We start from the raw sequence: 18831 nt of genomic DNA on the forward strand, positions 1-18831 counted from the left end.
AGAGACTCTCCAAATGGATGAGTGAGGCATCGGGTGACATGGCTGCCTCAGAGCCTCTCACCTGGCTCTCCTGGCTCTGAATGCAGGTTCTGAAGGTCCCGTGGGCATTTGCCAAGACTCAGCACGTCATGCTCCCCTCTCAGCGGAGTGCCTGGTACAGTCTGCCTGAGTCACCTCCCCACCCTTCCTCACTTGGCTACTTTCCCTGCGCTGCAGTCACGCTTGCCAGAATCCCACCGCCCCCAACACACCTTTGCTTCCTACTGGTTTCTGTGCCTCCTCAGGGCCGGGAGCTCATCTCTGTTCACCCCTTTACCCCTAGGCCAGTCCAAGGCCTCACGGGTTGGGACCCTGTACACTGAAAGTTCTCAAATAGCTGAGTTATTTACTCCTGTACGACCCACATAAATAACAGCTGGCAAAGCTGAACACTTGTTGGAATGGCTCTAGTTTGCAACCATGTCCCTAAGCAGGGCTCTCCTGTGCTGTGTGGGCTGCTGTCAGTGAGTCAAGTAAGAGGAGGAGCATTCACCATTGACTGACCCTCCTTCCAGCCTATGTGTTCTGGGCACCGTGTGAGCGCAAGAGCATTTTTTCTGGCTTAATTGGAACTAACTGTCCTTGAGCCCCAAGCCTCTGCAGCTGGGTGAGCATTCTAGGCAAGAACTTGTTTCTTTGCCTAAGTTTCTTTGCCTGCGCTCACTTTTTTCATTCTTTCGGGTGGGTGGCCGAGAGGGAGCAGACTGGAGTTTATGGGAGGGAGGTGGCACGCTGCCGCTGCCTTATGATTTAATGGCCTTTCATTTATACTTCTGTTGCTTCTCATCGGAACTTGATAGCACAGTCTTGAGAAGGGAGACAGGCACTGATAAACTACTCCCTCCCCTATTTTTTTTGTCTTTTTTTCAATGAGTATAAAGTCTACCAGGAAGTTTACCAGCTAAGGTAAGGTATACTTGGCAAGCAAATAAAGATGGTGGCCTAGAATAATAACTAGTACTATTCTCTTTTTTTTTTGGTGCTGGGAATCTAAACTTGGGGTGCTTTACCATTTACCTATATCCCCTATAATTTTTTCTTTTTTTTTTTTAAATTGAGACAGAGTTTTGCTAATTTGCAAAGGCTGGACTTGAACTTGTGATCCTCCAGCCTCAGCCTCTTGAGTTGCTGGGATTATGGACCTGTACCACCATGCCTGGCAAAAGTTGGTTAGTACTATTCTAATTCTGGTGCTACAACAGTGACCAAGATAGCACAGAGCTTATTCTTATAGTTTGTGTAACTTAGGATACTTTGTGAAAATGTCTACAATTTATTGTTTCAGTTTATATCTTAGATACTCTTTGTATCCTTTATTGTCTCTGCTTTTAATTCTTAACCAGTACTAATTTTTTATATTTTCATCATATGGGGGTGTTTCTAATAAAGTGGATCTGTTCTCAGTCTCGGGGGTGAATCAGGAGTATACCTGTTCTGTCATGTTGACCTGATCATCCTGGTGACTGGCTGGGTTGAATGTGACATGTTACCCAGTGATAGCTAATGGCTCACCAAGAACAATGTGCTGGGAGGGTCTAGGAAGGGTTGCCTCATTCTCAAAGTGGAGCACAAGATGTGATTACTTGCTCTTTTTCATCTAGACATGTGGAATAGGGAGCTGGGATGGCCATCCCGGGCCAATGCAAACAAGACACACTGAAGATGCCAGAGAAAGAAATCTACATTCTGTGATGACACTTGACTTCTAACTTTGTTCACTTAAGAGGCTCCTCTACGGCCAGCTTCTTATTTTTTGATAATATATCATTTCTCCCATTTTTTTGGCAGGGCTTCTTGCTGTCTCAGCCATAACTGGCCTCCATGATGGAATTGTCACGGAGGTCAGGCTGTATCATGCCCAGGGAGTGCAATCCAAAGGCCAGAAGCCTATCCATGACCACAGAGTAAAACGATCTGACTTTGTGGGTCTCATGATCACTCTCACTTTACTCAACTCTGCTTTTGTGGCTGATAAGTAACCTTAGTTCATATGGCAATAGAGGGGTCAAGTGTGCTTAACAAATGTATGTACAAAGCAAGACCTAAGGCAGATGTGCCCACAGACAACAGGTTGACAGCTCCTGCCATAGTGGAGAGCCCATGGCTTCTGGAATTACACTAGAGCTTCCTGAAGCACATCTCATTATTCTGGTTGTGTTTTACAGTACATACTTCAGCATTTGGATTGAGTATATTTAGTCATTTATACAACCCAGTTTTCTCATTAGCACACTATATCCATGAAAAGAAAGGTCTTGGTCTTATATAACCACCTAAAATAGTGCTCAAAAACTTAATAAAAGTATGTGTCCTTAAGATTCTTGGCTATTGTCATTGTTGTAAGGGGAGAGAAACTTCATCTCATACGCAGCCCCTGGGTTTATTAATAGAAACTTTCCTACAAAAGTGGAGGCATGCAGGTTCACACATAGCAGGGATAATACAGTCTCCAGCAGCCAAAGCCCTGGATCACTCAGAGTCTCCGTCTGACACCCAGGTAAAGGCTGCGGAGGTCGACACTAACTGCAGTGCATCAGCACAGGTATAAATGCATAGGTAGAGCTATTCACAGACCACAACTTGTCTCCTAGACAGTAATAAACTCTGGGATAGCAGGGAGAATTTTATGAATAATGTATCACACATATTGTCTTGAAAACACCTACCTGAAATTCAGGAAAGTCCTGCTTGAGTTCAGTGTATTAACTTATTCAGTAATGGGTCAGTACACTTAATTAACTTAAACACAGAAAGGTGCCTTCAGAGGACGGAGCCCTTAATTGAGCACCTGCTGTAGCCCAGATGTCTACTTAGGGACATTTTAAGCTTGCAAAAGCCTCCTTCTGAGGCATGCTTGCAGTAGCATTTTGCTCATGGAGAGATGGAATCTCAGAAAAGTGAATTCGTTGACATGCAGGGCTTGGGGTACAGCTGCCATTCACACAGTGGCCTTTGTCTCCAAAGCGTGGACTCTTTTCAGAAGCACATACTTGGTAATCACCAAGCAAACTTCCCCAAAACTGGGTTTCAGGGAATGGCAGGCATTAAATAAAGCCTGTTTCTCATGCCCTTCTCCTTGTCTCTCTCTTCATGTGGGGGATTTTCCGCCCTTGGCCTGGCCAGTCCGTTTCCCCGGCTTCATTGGAAGGTTGACAGCACAGCCTTCAATGGGAGGCAGGCATTGATAAGCTTCTATTCTTTTTTGTTCTATGAGCTCAAAGGCTACTAGGAAGTTTAGTGGCTAAAACAAAACACACTTGGCAAAGTAAAAAAGAACTGATGGAAAATGTTTGTAGAGCAAAGAAAGGTCAATAGGTTCCAAGTACTAATTTTGGGTTGCACAACAAGTTTGTAATTCTAGCTATTTGTTCTATGCACAGAGCTAAAGAATCCAGAGGGTTCTACCTGCACCCATATAAGCAGAGGAGAAGACACTCTGGCTCACTCAGATTCGGGCACTAGATTAAAATTCAACTCACATGAAATCCTCCCCACTCTCCTACCCCATGTGTTCCTCCTGAGATGAGCTATCTCTGATCTCATCAGATGCTCGCCCATCACTTGGACACTGGGTCCCGTTTGATTTTTCTGTGTAAGGCATTTTGCTTTGTTGCTTTTCTCTGAAATTATCTCCAGTATTCTTTCATTAGAATTGATTTTTCCTTAATGATTTAGTAACATGTTCTAATCTTTCCCCAGATTAAAAAGTTATATACTCCCAAGACTTGCATTGCCACTCAGAACTTTCTCCACGGCTGCCCTATGTCTCTGCTTTGTCTGGTTGCAAACTTATTTGCTGAATTTGATTTTTCCCTTCAGGTCTCTGTCTCTCCAACACCGCTGATGTCTAAAGCTCCTCTTGTAAAGGTCACTAACAATTTCCCTCTTGTCACATCCAAAGGTCATTTCTCCAGCTCTCTTTGAAGTCACCCTGCCAGCTGCTTCTCAGCAGTAGATAGCACATTGATCCGCCGGGTTTTAGAATATTCCTCACTTGGCTTCCAGGACCCCATGGCTCCAGCTTCTCCTCTTCCTTCTCCGTCTCCTTTGTTTGGCAAGAAGACAACCCCAACCCTCCCTTGAAGCAGTACGGTCTGCAGAACTTGTGGCCAGCTCTCCTTGCCACTTGGAGTTTCTCCCTTGGGGACCCCATCCGTGCTGAGAGCTCAACAGATGGAATATGTGACAGTGACTTGAACTGTGACTTCTTCCTTGGGCTCCACGTTCAACCCTTCCCCATTCACTTCTAGGTCCAGGTTACATATACCATGGCTGAAAGAAAGTTCTTGATCCTTATGTTTCAAAATCCTTCCTCTAATTTCCCTCATCTTGGAAAATGCCAACATGGCTCATTCAGATACTCATATTGTTCTTGCATTATATTGTCAATTGATTTATAGGTTTTGTCAGTTAAATCTTCAGAATATATCCCAGATCTGGCCACCTTTCACCACCCCTTTTGCTCCCACCCTTGCCCAAGCCTTTATTCCCTCTCCATAGCAGAAAGAGCCTCCCACTGGCTTCCCACATGGATACTACTCCCCTGCCTCCGTCACCTGGCCATTCACCCTGCAGTAGCCAGAGCCAGGGTCAGGATGAATCATGTCCCCCAAGCCCTGTTGGAGCAATTCTCCCCAGTGTCTCTCAGGACGTCACTGTGTTTACAGATAAGTCGTTTAATGAGATGAGAAATTAAAACGAGGTCTGGCATGAGCCTTCGTCATATGCAATTAGTGTCCCCATAGCAAGAGGTCGTGGGGTGAAGATGCACAGTGAAATTCTTCCTGAGGACATGGGAGGAGGCGGCCATCTACCAGCTGAGGAGAAGGGAACCCTGCTGGCGCCCTGATCCCACACCTGCAGCCTGCAGACATAGGGAAGCCGACCTCCGTGGTTTAAGCCTCCAGTCTGCGGTACACTGGCTTATGGCCCCAGCTCAAGAACACAGCAATCTGCAGAAAATGTAAGCCACAGTTTCACTCCTTTGGGTGAACTCCCCAGGGCCTTGCATTACCCTTATGGAGAATGCCCAGACTTTACCCTTTCCCAAGTCCTTTGTGCTCGGCCTCACCTGCTTCTAACGCAGCCTTGTTGGACTTTTTCCCTCATGTCTTCAGCTCTTCTTGTCCTTGGTTGTCCCTCCAATACCTCCACACTTTCCCAGCTCCAGGATCTGGGCATTTTACCTTGAATTCTCATGGCACTAACCTCCATAGAGCTCACTCCTGTGCCTCACTCTGAATTCCCATCCCAGCCACCATTTCTAGACCATGTCCCCCAGTGGGACCTGCTGTCTCCCCATATCATTTTACTCTGGCCTATGTTTCTCCATAAAACTTATCTCTACTTGGTTTATGTATGTGCTTACTTTTTCCTCCCTCCCTCCCAATGGGAGGTAGAATCTATATGAAAAGGAATGCTTGTCGGCTTATCTATTATTTCCCTTTATGGAAGCTCTTATATAATTGTGTCTAGTATCTCACCAGTGCCTACAATGAGGCCTGGCATACAGAAGGCACATAATAAATATGAGATGAATTAACAAATTCTTCTGTGCTTAGTCCTGGCTCTCTTGTGAACTTTCTCAGTTGTTCCCATAATTGTCCTACAGTGCTACTAGTTAACTTTTATTACTCACTCACTGATACCAGGCATTGTGTTGGGGCTTCAACCAATGTTGCCTGATATACACTGTGGACTTCTTACTCCAGGAAGAAATTACACTCCCCTGATTAAAGGAGTTGAGGATGGCAGCTGTTCCTTCTACTTTCACGCTGACAGGAGGACAGGTTGGGGCAGGTGGCTGCCTGGGCTTGTACTTTGGGCTCTGTACACTGCACAGACATTTTTAGTTCCTGCTCTGCTCAGGGAGGGCCACTGGTTCTCCACTGGTCACCCACTGCCTCGTCTGAGCCTGGGGTCTTTACACTGGTAGAAAACTGGAGGCTGTTACCAGGGTCTTTTCCAGTGAGGCACCTGGGAGAGCTGAGGGCCAGGCCTTGGGTGATGGATGCCTCCTTTTCTACAAATAACTTGGCGGCAAGTGCAGATGGCAGTGTAGGAGGGGCTTCTGGCCCATTTGCTTAAATGTGCCCCCTGATTTCACATCAATCCTATTAATTAGATGTATTTCTAATTCTCCTGGTGACAGTGACAGATATCAGTGGCTCCTGTTTCCTCCCTGACTTCCTTTATTTCTCCCTCCTCCACATACCCACCTGTGCTCATGCTACCTGAAAGTCTGTTCCAACAAATTAAGGTCCCTCAGGTCACTACGGCCTGTCTCGTCTCTGCCTCCTCACGGTTCCCTCACTTCCCCTCCTGGGCCTCCTCCTAGGTGCTATTTTTCCAGGAAACTTCTCTCACCCCAAGAATCTCTTTTTCTCGTAGCACATTGCATTTATACTGCCAATCATGACTCTCTTTTAGTTGCAAAAGCTAAATTCCCAATTCCAACTAGTTTGGGAGTTAGGTCATAGACTTTTACTGACTCCAGGCATTGCTGGATCTAGGGGCTCAAGTGAAAATATAAGCATTTCCCCCTCTTTCTCTCTCCTTTTCCCTATGTGTATTGGATCCTTTGTTTGAAACACTCTTTCAAGGTGGAAGGAAAGAGGGCAACTGACAGAACTAGATCTTCCTTATTTTTTTCCGTTTATAATCTTGGAGGAATCTTGGTATATCCAGGAGAAAATCAATATATACCTATATAAACTAAATATATTTTGGTCTCTGCTCTTTTTCTGTGAAAGCTGAAGTTAGGGGGTGGATCAGACCTATTCAAACTTTGTGGAAGGATGAAAGTTGCAAGAAATAAAAACTAGGCAGCAATATGCACCAGAATAAAATGCTCTTTTTATTTTTTGTGATTTTTTAATGTCTCCCTTCCTAACATGTCCTATGCCAGCTGTCCTGGGGACAGACACTGTCAGTGTTGCTTACTGCTTTCCTCCCAATGCCTAGCACACTGTCTGAGAAGCACTGGAAACGACCATTTCAGAAAAAAAAAATGGATTAATTTATTTCTGACCAGGTACCAAGTGTCTTCTAAAGATATTTCTAAGTCCCCTGTGTTGTGCAGAAGAAGTAGAAATGAGAACTCTAACCCTATCTTGATCAGATAAACTCTTACCACTCCACAATGAGGAAACTGAGGCTGGCCAGCATCTTGCCCAGCCTGGTCCATGCTCTTACAAGTAATTCAGCCTTTGTTTGCAATCAGCTCATGGGTTTTCTACAATAAAAAGATCTGGAGGAAACAATGACTACGGTAAAGTGTCACAAACCTTATAAGAGCCAGCTGGTCACATAAACATTATTTGAGGTAGAAAAATTGAGGGTCTCAGAGAAGATAAGTCCTCTGTCCAACCACTGGCACACTTCAATGTGGGCTTTGAATTGGGGTCTGCCGGTGCTGCCTGCCCTCCTTGAGTTTCACCCTTCCCCAGACATCTCCCCCTCCCATCCTGTTCCCTACAAATCAGTCACTGCATAAGGTCCCTTGCAGAAGTGTGTCCTGATGACAAGGAGGTCACCTCAGGAGGAGATGGAGAGTGGCCAACAGCCTCCAGCTCTCTGGAGGTGACTGGCAGTGTTGCACTGAATGTGGAATGAGTGTGTTAGGAGGGTCAGGAGGCCCATGACTGTGCCAGCAAGCATCAGCTTGCCAAGAGGCAGTGTGGGGGGCCTCCTGTCTCTTTTACCTGCAGGCCTTTGGTCAGCCGGAGGCCATCTCTGCCACAGTGCTGAGCAGAACCCTGGTGCTTTCTCAAAGTGAGCCACGGAAAGCATCCATGGAGGGCACCCCACGATTAAACCCTGGAAGGCCAGCAGCATTTACCACAGTCATACACCTGCCCAGTGAAGGAGCTGATTCAAAATAAGTTCTTTTCAACTCCAGAATCTTTGTCCTCGCACATGCACAAAGCACAGCAGTCTGAGATCTTGGGAAAGTGGCAACCACACCAACCTGGGCTGTTTACCTTGCTAAGTCAAACCCTGCATTTTGCCCTCCCGTGTGAAGCCTTGTTTGTGGGGTAGGGGCTGGGGAAGCAGGAATGTGGGCTGCTATTGTTCCTGCAGCAGTGTTAGGATATTTGTAGATATGATTCGCTGTGTTTGGAACAATGGGAGCTATTTTTCCATGAAGGGCCTAGGTGACCCTGCAGCCAGGGATTTCCTGACTCTCAGACCCAGTGGGTCTGGGCCATTCAGGCAAGCCCCAGGCGGCCCTGGAGCAGGGGGAAGGATGCTTGCAGAAGTGGATTCATGTCCTTCCAAGCAGGAATTGTGAAAGTGGAGGTGCCAAGATTAAGGTGAGGAGGACAAAGCCTACTTCCGTGCTCTGTGCATTTTCCATAAGGGCTTTGGCCTTCAGCACATTGGAATGAGTACACTGCCCCAAAACTGGACCTCAAGGGAGGGCTGGGCTTGGAGGGAGAGGGAGGAATTGAAAATCCAGTTCGTATAGAAGTAAAAATGCTATTGTTAGGCGAAACAGAATCTGCCCTTGGTCTATTTCCAGGAGAGACAGGATGTGTAGTGGAAGGTGTATTGAGCCCAGAGTTAGAAAAACACAAAGTTGCCTATTTCTGCTTCTGCCATGAATATTTTCTCTGAAATTCACCAATGGGAATAATGTGGAGGCAAAAATTCCAATCTTTCAGGCCCACAAGGATGACTGGACAGAAAAACAAGGGAGTGGACCTTGTCTCCTCAACCTGTGAATGGAAAACTCAGGATATCAGAACAGCAAGACTGACACCCTGGAATCAGAGGGAGCAACATCAGATGGTGTTTCACTTGGACAAGGCTGTGGGGTCTGAACTTCTACAGGAAGGTAGAGGGGAAGGGTGGGGCTCAGGAGGCAAGAAAATGCCAGCGTAATGGTGCAGCTTAGCGGACCACAGAAAGCAGTTGATGACAAAGTACTTAGTAAGTTGTGTTAGGTGAGTTTCTACAGCACTTGCACCCAAGTCAGAGAATCCTCCTAAGTCATGTGCAGAGTTGTGAAGTTCTCAACATTGCCACAGGACCAGAAGGTCAAGTCCAGGTTTCTTAAGATATGAGTCACCGACTCTTCATCAAAGTCACTGCAGATGCTTGTTAACAGAAAACCTTGAAGCCTTTTCCAGCCCTACTGAATCAGAATCTTTTGACATGAAGCCAGGAGTTCACAGACTTATAAATTCCCTGGGCGGTTCCCATGTAAAATGCAGCAGAGAACCACTCTCTAAGTATGACTTATACGTTGGGAATTACCTTAGAAACTTGAAACATACTCATTTCTCTGTCTTACCCAAGAGATAAAGATTTAATTATTATTAAATAACTGGGGCTGGGCACTGGGAGACATAAAGTCTCCAGAGAACATTCCTATAACCAATACCTTTTGAGACCCACTAACCCAGGGACCACTTTTATTTATGACACTTAGGGTTGCCAGATAAAATACAAGGCATTCAATTGAATATGAATTTCAGGTAAACAGTGAATGCATTTTTTTCCCCACATGCATGTTGCACCTATAGTTTGGAACATGAGACTAAACACATTATTTGGTGAATCTGGCAAGCCTATACTTTGATGTCTTTAACTCCAAAGCCCACCTCCTTCTTACTATCCAAGGTGTGATTTCCTTTCATTTTGAAGGGGAGGTGAAACTTGAATATGGGCAACTCATTACTAAAGCATCACAAAGACATATCACAGTAAAATTAAATTAATATGGCTGTTCAGATGTTGCTGGAAACATGTAAAGTGGGAATATCTGGGTAAGTTGATAGCCTGCATTGGCTTTCTTTTTGCTGCTGTAACCAATTATCACAACTCAGTAGCTTACAACAATTCAATTTATTATTTTATATTTATGGGTCAAAAGTCCCACAGCAACACACTAAGATAAATCTAAACATTTAGAGGGTCTAGGGAAGACCTCGTTTCCTGTCCTTACAACTTTGAGAGGGCTTCCTGTGCTCCTTGGTCCATGAACCCTTTCTCTATCCTCAAAGATGGCAACGTCGCATCTGTCTATTTTTCTAGAGTTAATCTCCCTCTGACCACAGCCTGGAAAGGCTCTTCCCTTTAGGAATTAAGTTGGCCCTCCTGTATAATCTACAGTCATCCCCTCATCATAAGAGCTGAATTTCTTATATCTTCAAAGTCTCCATTATGGGTAGAAATACATAATCACAGGTTCCAAGGATTAGAACATCCACATCTTTGGCGGGTAGAGAGGGTTATTATCCTATTTCAACTAGGAAGTTTATTTTTTTTAAAATTAAGTAAAATAAGATTCTCTGAAAGCAGTGCATTCTTATACAGCATTATAAGTAACCTCTTGAAACATGCTATGCTACTCTCAAAAACTACTACTCCAGGATTTATTTTTCAGCAGAATTCGAGGGGAAAAATGGAAGTTGAAATTTCGCTATTGCTTTTAGTCAACAAATGTTGAGGGCTACTCTATTCTAAGCATCTCAGATGTCCACTCATTTCATCCTCATGTGATAGCACAAGGAATGAGGTGCCAGTGCTTCTCTGCCCAGAGTACATCTGAGAGGAGGTCAGCAAGAACGTATCAATTACCCAAGGTCACCAGGCCAAAAGTGTGGGGGGAAGGAAGGCTCCTACCACTATTTCAGTCATTGTGCCCTTGTGCCCATCTCACACCATGGCATTTGCTAAGAAAATGAATGGAGCTCTGTGTATGCTCAATGGTAGAAGAACACTTGTAAGTTTCTACAAGACTTAGTTTGAAAATAAGAAGCTCACTATCAAGAGCAGTTCTTTCCCCATTACCATCATTTTTATTCTTCATTAAAGATTCAGATGACACAAGGCTAAAAGATTTGCTGATGCGTGTCAATAGCTATTAATTTAAAAAAAGATATTCTTACTTACAGGCAATGAAATCTATATTCCTTTGCTTACTTACCTATTAACTTGATGAGACTTTTAAAATCAATGCATGATAATTGCACATAAATAGTGCTTTTTAAAAGCTGTATAGTAAGTTCCTTTACTATACAGTGACATTAAAGAATTGCTAGATCTTGGTTTAACCTAAATATTTCATTTACTTTAGGATTTAGGTGAGGATATCAACCTATCACCTGGTGGGATACCACAAATCTGTGTTCAACTAAGGCAGGGCCTGGGGCCCATGCTGCAGGGTAGAGGTTCCAGGTAACTGTGACTCTAGTAGAGATTATTAAGGCTGTTAGACCCTCCTTCGTTGAGGCCCATGTTATCTGAAAAGACAGTAAAACTCAAATCCAACATTAAAACAGTCTTTTCCATCAGAACAGCGCAGCAGAACTTTAGAGAAGGACTATGCCCTTCCCAGCACTTCTCATCCAAGAGCAGTGCATACCTCCAATGCCAGGTTACTTCTCTAGTTATTGCACTCTGTGCATTTATGCAGCCACTGAAAATCCCTTTGGAATAGATGTTTCAAATCCAATACATGCTCTTGGATGTCATAATCATTGGAAAGTAGCAGTGGGGAAAACAAAAAACTAAAGATGGGAAATCACACCCCTGAATCAGTGTCTCCTCCCCGAGATCGACTTCATCACAGAAGCACCTGGGATTCACACAGATGGAGGATACCCTGTCAGTTCTAAAGTTATAATTAAGACATTGTTTCTCTTTCTGCTTCCTGATTGTGGGAAGCCATTCCATCTGTCCCTGCAGATTCACTTTCAACCTGGTCTACCCCAGTGAGGGGTCCTGGGAGACTCTCCTGTGAAAATGGCATTGAATGAGTTTTTGTCCTCTGATTTTGCACTGGATTTGGCTAATGGATGCATCCGAAAGAAATGAGAGAGGTGGGGGTATTGATTATGGGGATCCCTGTCTGCCCAGTGCTGGGTTCATGTTGGCCAGGATGGTGTCTTGGAACAGGGTCTCTCCTTAGAAGAAGGGCACCTTCTTTTAAGCTCCATCTGTTTCTGGCTCCCCTCTGAAGTCTGACTTGAAGCATATACTCTATTGTAAGCTTATTCTCGGAGCAGAAAATTGAGTGGAAAAAAAAAGAGGAGGACTTTCTTCCTTCCTAGAATTTATAATACAGTAGAAGACAGAACATAAACAAGTGAAAATTAAAATATAACTGATGGTGACCAATGCTAGGAATAAAATCAACTCAAGGAATGGGGGTTAATGACCGCTGGAGAGAGGAAGGTTGTGACTATTTTTAAAAGGTGCTCAGGAAAGACATGAGCATGAGTGACATTACAGTAAAAACATGATAGAGGTGAAAAAGCAGCTATAAAGACATGGGAGGAAAGAGCCAGCCTGGTGGAAGGAGGAGAATAAGTAAAATCCAAAGTCAGCAGTATTCTTGGTGTATATTGGTGTATATTCTTGGACCAGTATTCTTGGACCACTTTTATAGAGAACCAGCTGTGAAGCCCTGGTGCTGAGAAATGGTGTGATCTAATATTCGCCTTTAAGAATCAGTCTTGCTTCTGTATACAAAGCCATCCTTGTCCATGTGTGGAACAGACACGCCAGGTGTTACTGCGAAAATCCCCCAAAGAGACCAGGGTGGCTTGTGTGTGGGAGGGGAGGTGGAGAAGGTGGATTGGAATTCCAATACATGAAGAAAGTGGTCCACAGCAGTTCTGCTGGATTGTATGTGAAGAGTGAAAGAAAAGGATCAGAATGGCCCTGAAGGTTTCAACCTGACCTACTAGAAAAATCAAGTTGCCAATAACTGAAATGCAGACATTTTTTGTCAGCACAGGTGGCATAAAGAATGAGAAATAGAAAACCAACTGCAGAAATGTCTTCTCAGCCTTCAAGTGGAGATGTCAAGCAGGCAGCTCATCAGAGAGCCTGGCTAGAGAGGGACACCCCTGAGTTCCTGGAACATGCATGATATATGAAACCCGGCTTCTGCGTCTTTCCCTCTGGAAAGAAAAAATAGGTGAAGTCCATGATCCCAGGCTTCTTAAGCAGTCCAAAGAATGAGGAAGAACAAAGTCAACTGCATAAGGAAGGAAACCAGGACAACAAGGTGACCCGAGAGTCAATTAAGGAAAATGACCATTAGAGGGAGAGATCTGGTGTCCAGGTCCCGTCCTGACAGTACAAACCAGATACAAGCATTAAGTTGGCAATAGGGAAGATGTGTGTGAGTGAGGAGGAGCCATATCTGTGGAGAAGTGGGGAAAAATGAGTTCAAGAGAAAACAGAAAAAAAGGATCTGGAGAGAGTGATGATAGATTATTCTCTGAAGAATTTTACTATGATTGGTGTACAAAAATACCAGAGTGATGAGTGGAGGTTAAAATGCAGAATTGAGTAAGGATTTTTTTTTAATGAAAAATATTTTATATATGATTTTAATCAAACTGATCCAGAATGAAAGAGGAAATTGATGATGCGGGAAAGAAATGGACTGATTGCTGGTTATGTTCTCAGGTAGACATTAACATTGGATGGTAGAGCGTTTGGCTCATTGAACTTGGTCCCAGGAAAATTACAGTTGAATTATTTAAAGCCTTCTCAGCAGATTAATGTAGGCCAATGATAAGAGATGATTCATATCCACTTTTGATGTATGTTAGAGTATTCATGAATATTTTTGCTGAGTGCAACAATGTATGCCTTCATTTGCCTAAGAGGATACAAGTAAAATATGCAGGTGCATGACTCAGTAGGATTAGGGAAATGATGGACTAGAAGACCTTGCTTGGGGTTTAAGGAGGTCATCAGATTAGAAACTTCCTTTTCAACTCTGAACTGCCATCCGCCTCTGTTTTTCTATTACTTAACTGAGCTCAGTTCTACAGTCACAAGTCTTATGGAGGCACTTTAGTTTTAAAGAACTTTGATATGATCTGCAGTTTAGTCTGTTCCAGGATACTCATTTCAATGTTTTCCTTATGTTATCAAAAAACATCTCATCTGTAGATCCTCCCATTCTCCTTTGACCTCCTACGTGCTTGTCCCTAATACTATCTATGTGTGGTGCTTGGAGATGAGCCACGCTCCAGGGTTGAGCTTCAGGGAACTCTCATCATCCTTTTCCTGGACACCCTACTCCCATCACCATGGCCTGATTGTGCATTCATTCTCTTGGTAGCATTTTGGGCTGAAAGCTCTTACTACTCATCTTGGAGTGACAGTCATATGTTGAAACATTACTGTAAGGTAATTGCCCACATTAACTCACCTCACACTCCTAAATACCTTGTGGAGTAAGCATAGTTAATAGCCTGTTACTGGGGAGGAAACTGAGACTCAGCAAGCCTAAGGACTGCGCCCAGATCCTACTGGTAGTAATCACCCACAATGTGCCAACATTGCACAGGTTCAGAAAGTTGGCTTTCACCATTGCCCAAGATGTCTCGAAAAGTTGACGATTGCTGCTCAGATGCAGACCGGGCAAGATGAGATATAAAATGTGGTTATGCAGTGTATGAGGGCATGGCTAATTCTGTTTGGCAGGATTAGTGATTCCAGAAACCCTCAAGGCCAGGAGCTTTCCTTGTCTCATTGGTGGATTTACTATTGTCTTAAGGAGCCTGAGAGCTGGACCAAATGAGGAAGCAGCCTGCTTAGAGGGCAGTGCTATTCCGTTACTCATTGCTTCCCTCCTGTACCCCAGACGACACCCTGGTGCCGATGAGGCACCTTCCTGCCTGCGGGTGTGTGTGAGAAACGGAACTCAAGAGCTACAAGTCTGTACCCATGGGAATAGTTTCGACCTCAGGTTTCTGCTGAAAAGTAAAGTTTTAAAATGGTATTTTGGGGGTGGAGGTTCCTAAATTGGTAGGTGAACTTGAGATTACTGCAAGCAGAACAAGGGAAAAAAACAGAGGCTGGCTCAAGGCAATGGTCACAGGATGCCCAAGTGAAAATGACTGGGCTGCATAGGATTTTAATAGAGTCCAGGAGATGGAGGATCATTGAAATTTTGCTCAAAAATGAACATGAAGTATTTGGAATTTAAAATAATAATAATAATAATTAATAATAGCTTTACCCAATAGATATCATAGTAGCAACTTCCCCTTAACCTATCTGTGACCTACAGTTTCATCTCCTCATTTTTCCTCATCATTAACTATGTCACTAGGGTTGCAGGGAAGCCTAAGGCGATGTTATAAATACCACGCAAACTACCCCCTGCACCACATTAGCTTTAGATGCAGAGCAACCTTTTGCTCTGAGACTTGGATACAGCTCAATATCAGCCTGTGGGTCTGAACATTTGGAGGTGGAAAGAGACCCCAGAGTGTTAAAGATGCTTACTGTGGAAACTTGAAAACAGGTGAAGGGTACACATCCCAGATGAAGGCTTGGGTACAAAGGGGACAAGCTAAATCACCTGGTAGGGTAACCCCAGATCTCAGCAGTTCAGCTTGCTCACAGGACACTGAGAAGGCAGGTGCTCAGAGAGAGAAGAGAGGGGAGCAGACAGGAAAGAGACTGATGAGTCCCTCAGAGTTTGTGGATAATGTCCTGGGTGTATCACAGCTTCTTTTCTTTTTAAAATGTCACAATAACAGACCTGAAAAGGATTCATCCCAGTAATAAATGGTAAATTCAAGCTGGAAAAGTGAACTGAACCGCCCAGAGTCACTGGGATGGTCAACAATACTTAGTACTTTTTCTGATTTAATGGCCTGAATGTTTTGCAGTGTACTCCTGGCAAGAGAAAGAGCCCACAGCCTTGGGATATAAAGCCAGTTCTTGAAACTCAAGCTGATCAACCCCTAGATGAGTCTTGGTTTCATGAGCCTAGATTCTTCACATTTTTGGCCAGGACGCTTCCACCCGCTTCTAGATCACCACCACTAGACATTCCAGAAAGGCCACCACGTTGGCCATCTGTGCTTTGGCTTACAGAAATGTCCTTCCCATGTCTAAGCTGATCAAAGTAAACTGTTATTTTAAAAACCACCTCTAAAATCACTTTGTCTTGGGTCTTTTTCAGATTCTGCAAGGCTGAGCTCACCTCTGTCCTCCCACAAATACTCTGTCCACACCCTCCTGCCTCACTCTCAGCCATGCTGCCTGCTGGTCCACAGCTCGGTCTCCATTGCATGGCCTTGAGGAATCCAGGAGTAACAACTAGAGCCAGGTTTCCCGATGGGCCAGAAACACCATCAGGAGGTCCTCACTTCCCCCATGAATACTTGCATGCTCAGTTTCCCCATCCTTAAGGTCAGGCCCAGAAGAAGTGACACATATCTAGTGCTCAGGATTGTACTTGGCAGAGTCCAGATGTGTGTTGCACACCAAGGGTGGCTCTTTTCCCCTTTATCTTCACCCTCCCTCCTTCTCATATTTTGTCTGACCCCAGGTCACTGTGCTCTCATGTGTCCCCTTCAAGCTATCCCAGAGCCTGGCAGAAAGGATCTCGTGCATGTTATCTGAACTGAGCCCCAATGTGCCACCAAAGGTTTTGCATCTGAAACTCGGTGGAATTTTATATCATTACAGGTCATTCGGGCTGTATCAGCCAGCTCCGTCTGCCCTAGCAAAGTCCCACAGACTGAGAGGCTGCAATAACAGAAATAGAGTTGTCTCATAGTTCTGGAGTCAGGACAGTCCTAGACCAAGGAAAAGACAAAGTCCACTCCTCCTGAGGCTTCACTTCTGGATCACAGACAGCTGTCTTCTCCCTGTGTCCTCACAGGATTGTCCCTCTGTGTGTGGCCGAGTCCTAATCTCCTCCTTATAAAGATCCCAGTCATTCTGGATTGAAGTGCACACTGGTTGTTACCTCATTTAAACTTTGTGGCTCCTTTAAAAGCCCTGTTTTCAATTGCAGTCAAGTTCGAAGGAACTGGGTCTTGAAACTTCACAGCATGAATCTCGGAGGACAGGGCTCAGCATACAGCACAGGCTTCTGTGAACACACTCAAAGTTGGAGCCCTGTGCTGGAGCAGCAGGGGCATGGGGGAGCTTCAGGGAGACTCAGAATTCCCCAGCTGCTCCGTCCACGTGGGGTTGGGGGGCTGCACACAAGACAGGGCGTGACTGCGGAGCTACAGATAAGGGAAATTCAGAAAACAAGGGGACACGGGTCCAACACAAGTAGAGACCCCGTAAAAGGCATCGTGGAGCCAAGGGAAGTAAGTTGTCCACCTGTCTTTCCAGGGACTCTGAGTGTGGTGGGGACAGTGGGCTCTGAACTCAGAGAAAAATAAATTCCCACTCCAGCTCCAGCACAGCTGGAAAGCAGCATCCTCTACCTTCCCGGGGCCTTTCCCTCTCATCTGTAAAGTGAATTCATGGTACAAGTTGCCCAGCAGGACCATGAAAGTCTAACATGAGGGTGCAAGGGAAGCCTTGGTGACAGCAATGGGCACACTCTCACTGCCCAACAAAGGAGAGTTAGGGTTGTGACTGATAATAAAATCATAGCTCTCTTTACATGATTAATTCCATTGTTATTATTTAGAGCTTGCCTGTCCCTGTCATGGGAAACCCCCACTTTTGCCATTGCTGTCCCTGCTGGTATGAAGGCTCTGTCAGGGAGCAGATGGGCCCAGATGTGGAGCACACACAGACCATCACAGAGCTTCAACTGCAGACCAGGTGAGACAGCACAGGTGTTAGCATGGCTGATTTCCAGGTGAAGGATTGTGGTGCCAGTAAGAGAAGTGACTTTCCAAGGGTCCCTAAGCTACTCTTGCTGAACTGGGATCCATTCTGATGTCCTAATGCCCTGCGTGGTGCATTGTCTTTGATATGCCTTATTTCCTGCACAGGACCATTCCTCCACCAGGTCATAGACCGTTCAGAGACTGTGTGATGTTAAGAATAATTCAGAATCCTAATTTGTAACTCTGGGTTATCATTTCTAAATCTGCCTTCCTGGGGAAGTTGTTCAATCTCTGTGATTCAATTTTTTCCTCTGCTGAAGGGAGATAACACTAGGACTTGGTTTGTGGGATTATTTGTGAGGTTGTACTTGGAGTTTTCTTGACATAATACCTGATGCTTGCCAAGTGTTTGTTGCTCATTCCCCAGTAAGTATTCAGACGTATCAGGCATGTTCAGCTGCTTCAGAGCAGGACAAGGAGCAGAGTGTCTTCATAGAGCCTAAGATGGGTAGAGAGTTATGAGGGGCACAGGGTGAGAAAATGGGACGTGCTCCTGCATCTGAGTTTCATCACTCAATGGCACTAACTGGTAGAAGACCATCTCCTTCTTGCCCTTCTGGACCTTTCTACTTCAGGGCCCAACACTGCACCTGATACATGGGGGCACTCACTACTCACAGCAGGCTGTGAGTCTATGAATGATGGAAGGCATGCATGTAGATAGGTCATGCCTTGGCGATAAAGTTCGTCCCGTCCTGTCCTGATGAAGGGGCTGGAGCAGAGCCCATTGCTGCTGGCAGTGCCCAGGGTGCAAAGACCCATGTGCTGCTGGGATCGGCCTGATGCTTACCTCTGCCCATTTGCAAGACTAGGGTAACTGGTGATGTCACATTGGTATCCATGTGGGAATCTTTAAATCTTTACACCAGGAAAAAATAGCACATGATGCTAATCAGGGATTCTTTCTTTCCTTCCCCTTGTTCAGCACTTACCAGCACTTTGCTGAGATGGGAACCTCACCCCTGTGTTCTCCCCTCCCCTGCCCTGGGGCTCCTCTGAGCTCTGTAGTAGTCATGTTCTCCTTTGAGACTTTGCCCAACTTGGGCGTTCTCTTTTCCCCTGATCCTCTTACTCTAGCTCTGAGGTTTCCCTTGATTTCCACCTGCACATGAGCTCTGTGGGCATAGGGTGAGAAAATGGCACATGAGCTGTATTATAAGGA

General features: G+C 44.9%; 1 long non-coding RNA gene across 2 annotated transcripts; it reads left to right on the forward strand.

The window, feature by feature from the left end:
- The first annotated feature begins 459 nt into the window (after positions 1–459).
- Positions 460–2355, forward strand: LOC120892304 (uncharacterized). 2 transcript variants are annotated; one of them, XR_005736913.2, is made up of 3 exons: positions 460–646; positions 1103–1208; positions 1641–2355. It is a non-coding gene; the product is annotated as an uncharacterized LOC120892304 (long non-coding RNA). The 2 variants fall into 2 exon arrangements; XR_013425546.1 differs by lacking the exon at positions 460–646 and adding an exon at positions 655–945.
- Positions 2356–18831: the final 16476 nt, after the last annotated feature.

This window comes from Ictidomys tridecemlineatus, chromosome 9 (genome assembly GCF_052094955.1).
Source record: "Ictidomys tridecemlineatus isolate mIctTri1 chromosome 9, mIctTri1.hap1, whole genome shotgun sequence".
NCBI classification, from domain to species: domain Eukaryota; kingdom Metazoa; phylum Chordata; class Mammalia; order Rodentia; family Sciuridae; genus Ictidomys; species Ictidomys tridecemlineatus.